Here is an 8,158-nt window from a genome sequence, read left to right as displayed (position 1 = left end):
CCTTGCAGTTGGGCAAGAACTTTATCCTTCATTTTAATGAATTCTAAATTATTTTTTTGACTGAGCTTATGGAGGAGAAGCAGAATGAGCAAGAGTGTTTAATTGCCATTAAAAAGAAGGAACTAGGATGCAGATGAAGTATTGGCGTGTTAAAAACGCTCGCTCGCGGTGAGGGACTTCTCCAGGGTCGGCTGTTCAAGTATAAACAATTTATTATAAGGGTATAAGGAGGGGAGACCCGTGTTCGCCACCAGCCTCGGCGTCCACGTGGTCTGGGGGAGGGGAGAGAGCACAGGTAGGGCAGGGGAGGTGAGGTTGGAAGGGGGAGGGAGGGAGTAAGAGAGACAGAGAGAAAGAGGGAGAAACCAGAGGGAAAGAGCAGGGAGGATGAGAGGGGTAGGAGCAGGGAGAGGGGGCTGAGAGTTAAGAGTGGGGGAGAGGGGGAGAGGGATAAGGGGCAGGGGGGCAGGGGTTCAGAGGTAAGAGCTAAGAGAGCGAAGTTCTTGTTACAATCCAATATATCTTTTTCTATAGTGAATATTCTAATTCTTAGTAACCAATCACCATGAGACACACCCACTAAAGAGTTTACATACAACCTATGAGCTTCCCTATATTAACATACAGTGTTGCATTTTATACTCTACAGAGCTTTACAAGTTTTTTCCTTGCTTCTTTACTTTTGGACTTCTTCTTATCAGCAGAAGGACATTGTTTCATCAACAGGGATTCTCCTCTAGCAGGCTAGGCTATTGTTCTTTGGTTAACCAGTACTCAGTATCCTATAACTCAAAGCAGGCTTTCATTTCTACTTTGATTCTAGCCTTCATATTTTCAGAATCTAGTGCCAAACAATCACGTTCATAAGGTTTCCCTGTTTCACCTTCCCCAACAATGAAGAGATAGTAAATCACTTCAAAATCATTATGCGATAGTTACAGATGTTATAGATGCTGTTTATCTTGTGCTGAGCTGAAAGGACATACACCATGGGACTGACATGTGAGGGAGAGGTTCATGAACTGCTGATGGTTCTGGAATGCTGAAAGTTCTTCAGAAAGCAGGTTTAAGAATTTTAAATCATCCTTGTAAGACTGAGGAAACAAATTCAAAGAGAAACAAAATCCAGTTTCAGCATATCTGGTCTAAGATTATATGTAAGCCCCCCAACTCAAAAGCCACAGTCTGACTAGAGAAAGCTAGAGTGTAACTACCACAACAGGGGACTAGAAAGCTTCAGCTCTGAAGGAAGATTAAAGTGGTTTAGCTGGCCTGAGGAGGAATGGCACATGCCATGAGGTCATTAACCTGCAACTCCATGCACAGTTACCTTGACAAAGGCACAAAGAGCTGGCCTCAGGGAAAGAGGAAGAACAGGGTGTAAGTTAGCATGAAGCAAAATGGATGATTTGGTATTTTAAAAGAAACATGGATTTTAAACCAATTCCTTAATAAATACTGAACTAGTTGTCCAAGATCTTTGCCACTGAAAGTCTTCAGAGCCGTAGGGTCAATGACAGTTCAACAAAGCCTTTGGGGGAATAGCCTTGGTACAGACCTGTGTCGGGGGCTGGGAGGGACTGGTCCTGCACGTGAGACAACAGGAATGCTGCCTGTAACAAGCAGATGTCATTAAGTGGCTTGAAAGGGGTGGGGAAAAAGAGTCTAAACCGGGAGAGGAAGGAGTTACTCTGGAGCAGGTGAGGTGGTGTTTAACCACCCCATGCGATCACAGTGCCCTTGACAACACGCAGAGCATAAACCTGCAGACCCCGCAGAGCCTGCCAGCTCCCCCAGCACAAACTGCAGTTCCCAGCACACTAACAGGCTATAAAAGAAACAGAACACCAGTTCAGAATGTGGTCACTCATTTTCAGTAGCAAAACCAAAAAAAAACCCAAAAAATAAAACCAAACAAAACAAAAAAACCCCATATCTACCACATCTCAGAACACTAGCTTCAAGTAACTGTTGTGTTCTAACAATAAATTGGTGTTTTTCTGCAATTACATGCAAAAAAAGAAATTCTCATTATGTATTTGGTTTTGGTGTGTTGGAGTTTTTGTTTGTTCGTACCTTGACTTCATTTGGTTTTGGTTATTTTTGTTTGTGGTGGGGTTTCTTTTTGTTCATACTGAGCCTACCCAATGGCTAAGCTCTATTTACATGACAATAAAGCAATTTCCTTTTCGAAGGCTAAAATTTACACACTCAAAGCTTAAAAATAATAAATCTGCTGTTTTTTTGCATAAGATGGTACAAAGGTCATCTACAAAATGCAATCAGCAAAACTTGCAGTCACTGGTTACAAGGAATTGCAGACAATACACAGAGTAAAATTCGGTGTGAACTTAACTGGATTAATAAAACACATTTTCAGTTAACTCAGTACTGCTGCGAAGTATATTAGTGATTGCTTTATGATAGGAGTACCTCAGCCATAGAGGACCATGGCTGACTTTATTAAATATACATTTGTACTTAGCCTGTCATTTTCACATAATTTGAATGAGTTCTGACAGAAATGGGGTAATGTTTGCACTATTGCTTTGCTACTGAGTGCTGTAATAGATTGAATCTTGCTACACCTTTATTGGGAGAGACACATTTGGTAAAAAATTAAATCCATTCTAGATTGATTAAAGGTTCTAATGAAGCTGATTATCACAGGTAATTTATCCAAAATTGTCTTTGGTTGGAAGCATGTAGCCTTGACATTAGACTAAAGTGCTAATTAATTAGTGCTAATTAATTTAGATGAACAGAGCTCTGGCCACAGTGTCTGATCCTCACAGACTTCACCTGCACTTTTAAAGCAAAAGATAACTAAAGCACCAGAACAAACAAAAAATGAAACCAAAAATACACGACAAACTGTTGTGTGTTCCCCTTGTTCTCCCATTTTGAAACACCAATCACCTGGTTAGTGAACACTACCAGATGAACACTACCAGAGATGCCAGAGGTCCCTACGTTTGTTACACCTGCTTATTTCTGCATTTACCACACATGTTTCCAAGTACAGAAGTTTGCTTGCCATCTCTATGCTATCTCTTATGCATCCAGCCCCTGAGCAGGAATGCTCATCACTCCAAAACATGACCTCCTATCAATTTAAATGCTAAAGGAAGAAGGTGTCATATAAGTTTTATTTTTTTGAAACACAGAAAAGACACTTCAATTGAAAACAGTTCTGGACTACTTCTAACAGGTCAATTGAAATTATGTCTTCAGTCCACCCATTGTTCCAGCCCTGGGAGTTGTTTCTAGGATTTTTAATTGTTTTAAACAACAAGCTTAAACATTTCCTACCAGATAAAAATAGGCCTATTACTTACAGTGCTCCCCCAGGGATTGAACACGAAGAAGGGATCACTGTTCTCTATATTTTCCTGCCCTACTTTGCTTTGACTCAAAAGGCAGAAAGTAAACACAATCTATCCCAATGAGTTCATTTCTGTGGCACTTAATCAGGGTCATTAAACCATGGGGCCCCTCTGCCCCATCTTCAAAACACCCCTGTCTCACTCCCCTACACAGTTTATGGAAATTATTTCCCAAAGCCTTTACCTTCATCCCAGAACATATCTGCTTCTTATGTAATGGGACAAGTCTCACCCTGGGGCTTTTTTTTCCTTGTTATTTTTAAAACCTGGATCTCAGCTCTGAACACTTGCAGTAGCACAAGAACTGTATTGTTGTGAAGAGGGAAAGTGCACAGGTAGTGGCAGTGACTTCTTCAGGAGCTCTGCAAACAAACACTACACCTCCACCCAGGCTGAATTTTTATCTAGTCTGGATCAGTTTTAACCTACGTGCAGCTCATTCTGAGCATTTACTGGCAAACAATTTCCTTACTTTCAGAAGAAAGATGCCAAGAAAAGTTTATGCCAACAAAAAACATACCATACAAAAGCGAACTAAAACGTGTGGGAACCTAATTAGATGGGAAAGATCATACCCTGAAACCTGAAGCCTTGAGGGGCAGAGTGATGGATAAGGTCATCCCACCTTAGACTCACAAGGTCAAAGACCACTGTCCTGGGAAGCGATTGGATACCAGTAACCCCCTGTATTGTTAAACCCACCACACCCCTGGGTTTTAGGAAGTTGGCCCTCGGACCATGCGGTCTCTCTGGAAACATTTTAATTTATCTTGGGCATTCCATCGTACTCGTCTTGGAATATTTGCCACGCTGCCCGGCAGGACCAGTCTCCGGATCTCAGAGAACGAACTGGGATAAGTGGCGCCCGAACAGGGACTTCTCATATTGATAAGATCTCTTGGGGAATTCGGCTCTTCTGGGTGCTGGCAAACCGTTAGGACTCTGCTCTGCAATAAAGTATCAGGCCTGAAACACATGCGAGCAGCCATCAGAGGACGTCCCCAGCTGGCTCGGAGGACTCCTGCAGGGAATGCTGGTGAGCAGAAAAAGAGGGCTTTTCGCCCCTATCCGAACGGCGGGGTAAACCCCAGCCCATCCATTTTGCTGCTTCGCAGGATGGAAATAAGACTTTCCTGATGAGAATGAGCCGCTTATGGACGAGTTAAAGGACTTTTAGCAGTCCATGGGAAGGAGGTTAACAAACGCGAGCTCAAAGCTCTGCTAAAATGGGTCTTGCGAAACTTTCCAGCCGTTTTAAACCCAAGGGGCGCCTCAGATCTCTCAGACTGAAATATTTTCCGCGGTTTTCTGGGATACAGTGAGACTTGGATTATGTGACCTAGCGACATGGGGGGACCCTCACGCCCCTCGCTTGTTGCCTGTCTTCTCCGTGATCCTAGAGACCCTAAAACCAAGGACAGGCAGCGCGGATCCCAGTCTAAAACCATCCCTCCCGAAAGACCCGGGGGCACCCCGCCCCCGCCGAGCTAAACCTCCTACCAATCTGGGTCTGCTTCTAACCCTCCCAGCCCTGGGGTAAGAACGCGAGAGAGAAAAAACGTCATGTACGCTGGAGTCCGTGCAATTCGCAACTCAAATCGTTTCGTGTTCTCGTTCTTCTCGCCCTTCAGACTGCCCTCGAGTGAATACGGAGCCTCGAGTGAAAAGGCCTCGGCGCCCGAAGGAAACATCGGCTCGCCCTGTTACTTCGCTACTTCGTACTCCCTTTTGCTTTCTACACGTGGATCTAAAGATGGCGGTGACCAAGCTATCTTAGATCCTCGGTCCTACCCCTCTCCCTCCACCTCTCCTATCCCCCAGTTCCTCTGATGACCCATCCTCCTCCCGGTTCACTTGAAACAAAGCCAGCTAACCATTGCGCTCCTTCCCCGAGGCACGCTCCAGCCACCCTCTCAGGTTTCCCCACCTCCGACCCCGCCTTTCCCAACCCCCTGCCGCCCCTGCCCGCCCCGCTCCTCCCCTTTGGGGCGGGCTGTGCAGAGACCGCTCCGCCTCTGCCCGCCCCTTCAGCCTCGGGCCGCACTTCTCCTGGGGGGACTGGATCTACGTCCACCGTCCTCCCGGAATCCAACATGGCGGCGCCCACGTGGCCGCGCCTGTACCGGTGGACCCCGGCCAGTGAGGGGGGCTGGCCGGATCCTGCCTTTCTGCGGCACAGCTTTGTAGTAGCGGGGCCTGCCGCCGCCGCCGCCCCCCGTCCGTGGGGGGGCGGGGCGGTCCTAGCCGGCGCTGCTGCCGTGGCTCCTGGCACTGGGTGGTTTCTTCGACAGCTACCGAAAACCTTATTTCGCCCTCCTACAGCAGCAGGGTGGGAGGGTTCACGGCGCGGCCAGGTCCCGTTTAAACAGGGCGGAGTGGGGCCGTGTTTCAGCCACCGTAGCCCGCCCTGACTACTCGCTTGTCCGTCTTGCGAGAGCCCAGAGCCTTTGGTAAAAATCTCATACCTCGATGACTACCACTAGCACCGGTTTCTGTTACAATTTGAAGGGCTAAAACATGTTCTTTTCGAATGTGCATTACAATTCAGTATAGCACTGTAATATTTGAAGATCTTGATTTAACTTGATAACTTTTCCCTGTAAAAAATTCACAGCATTTTTCTGAGTTGTTTTTACCCTCAAAAGAAAAGGAAATACTAAGGTCTTATTTTCCTATTTCACAAATTTTACAGGTTCAGTTATGAGATTTTCAAAATCTAAAGTTGAGTTTTGTTCTCAGGAACTTAAAAATTGTGTGAATATATTATTCAAGTAAGGGAGCTGTTGGCCGTTACCAGCTTATCTGACAAATTAAAAAATCTAAGCAAACCAGCCAAGGGTATAAATAAAGCTCTAAAAAAGGCTTAAAAGGTTATTGAAACATGAAAAAATCCTGTAAAGATAGCAAACATAAGAGATTTTAATTTAATTTAGCAGAGAAACTGTACATTTAGATAACAGCTTGCAAGTTTCCTAGTTTATTAATACTGTTAGTTATTGTCATAATGTTAACATTGTTACCATGCTTGTTAAGTTGTATGTTAACAGTTTTTATGAATTTAGGTATTTTGGAGAAGGGACCTCAACTCCATGCCTTTACTTTTCAATGGGACCCTGAGACATCTGACTCTCTGTTATTGCTGGAATGGGTTTTCCTGCCCAACCAGCCAGGGAAAACCATGACAACAAAGCCAGAGATGATGGCTCAGCTTATTATCAGAGTCAGATCACGCTTATTTTCCCTCACAGGGAAAGATTACTGTGTTTCTGCCCACAACTACTGCATATTTGGATTGGCTATTATAACAATCAGAATGCCTGAAAATTGCTCTTGAAAATTTTCCTGGGCAAACTTCAATACATTATCTCAAGCATAAATTATTGCATTCTGCCCTTAACATAATTCCAAAACCACTAAGAAGTGATATGCCAGTAGATGCACTCACTGTCTGTACAGATGGCTCAAGGAAGTCCTATAAATCTATTTTAACCTGGCAAAACCCTGTAACACATGAGTGGGAACCTGATATCCAAATAATAGAAGTTTACATGTTCTTTTAGCAGTAAAATTCAAGGACCTTTTCCACTAATACCTGGGGAAAGGGATATGCTTGTGTGTTCACAGATAGAAGACCTCACTAGGTTCCAACAAAAATACCTGCAGCCTCTACAGGAACACCCAAGAAGATCAACAAGAGAAACCCCAAGAAAAACCTGCAGAAAAGACACCTTGAGGCTTGCAGATAGCCTCCTCTTACCTCCTATCCACTGCTGATTAATACTACCAAATGTTTAGCTCTCCAAGCTAAATTATTTTTGATTTCTAAGTCCTATCCACAGGTTATTCCACCAGGACATGACTCCTACAGGACTCCTGCTTGCTGTATTCATCCTGATCTTTTCCATACTCCTCGCTGAGGCCTGGTCCAGTGATTCCCCACTACAATTACCATCTGGGACATTTCTCATTGTAGGGGGACAGAGCATAACCGGGTATACCATCACACATTAAAGGAGGTCTACGTAGCTTAGGGAGGCTTACTTTGCTGGCACCCAACATAAAAATGATTCATAGCCAAAGAAATAGAGCAAAAAGATCTCATTATTTTGAACTGTAATGATGACATCACATTTTGGAGTAGAAACAAGAGAATAGCTGCCTCCATTTTACTACCTTGGGTGGCTGCAGCAAAAGCTTTAGGTCAGATAAACCAACTCGGGTGCTTCCTAATTGAGCAAACCAATGCTACCTCCCTTGCATTAAGTGGCATACTCTCACATGTAGACACTGTCAGGCATGCCACATTGCAAAACAGAGTGGCAATAGACTTTCTACTATTAGCACATGGGCACAGCTGCAAGGACTTTGAAGGCTTGTATTAAATGAATCTCTCAGACCACATGGTGTAAGTCCATACACGGAAGTATCCAGAGAAGATGACAGACTAGTTTAATGGACTATTCAGAAAATGGAACTAATCTAGTTTGACTCTTTAGTTTACTGATTTTTGTGTTGTGTTTGTTGTTACTCTGTTCTTCAGTTGTCTTTTAAGTGTTTTTTGTCCTTTAATTTGAAAAGTAGGGGCATATGTGGGAACCTAATTAGATGAGAAAGATCATACCCTGAACAAAGTTCCTAACACAAAGAGAATAAACCTGAAGCCTTGGGGGCAGGGTGATGGATAAGGTCATCCCACCTTAGATTTACAAGGTCAAAGACCCCTGTCCTGGGAAGCAATTGGATATCTGCCCTTAAGTAACCCCATGTATTTC

This window comes from Parus major, chromosome 4A, assembly GCF_001522545.3.
Source record: "Parus major isolate Abel chromosome 4A, Parus_major1.1, whole genome shotgun sequence".
NCBI classification, from domain to species: domain Eukaryota; kingdom Metazoa; phylum Chordata; class Aves; order Passeriformes; family Paridae; genus Parus; species Parus major.
The sequence above is the reverse complement of the archived record's forward strand: the minus strand, read 5'-3'. Positions refer to the sequence as shown.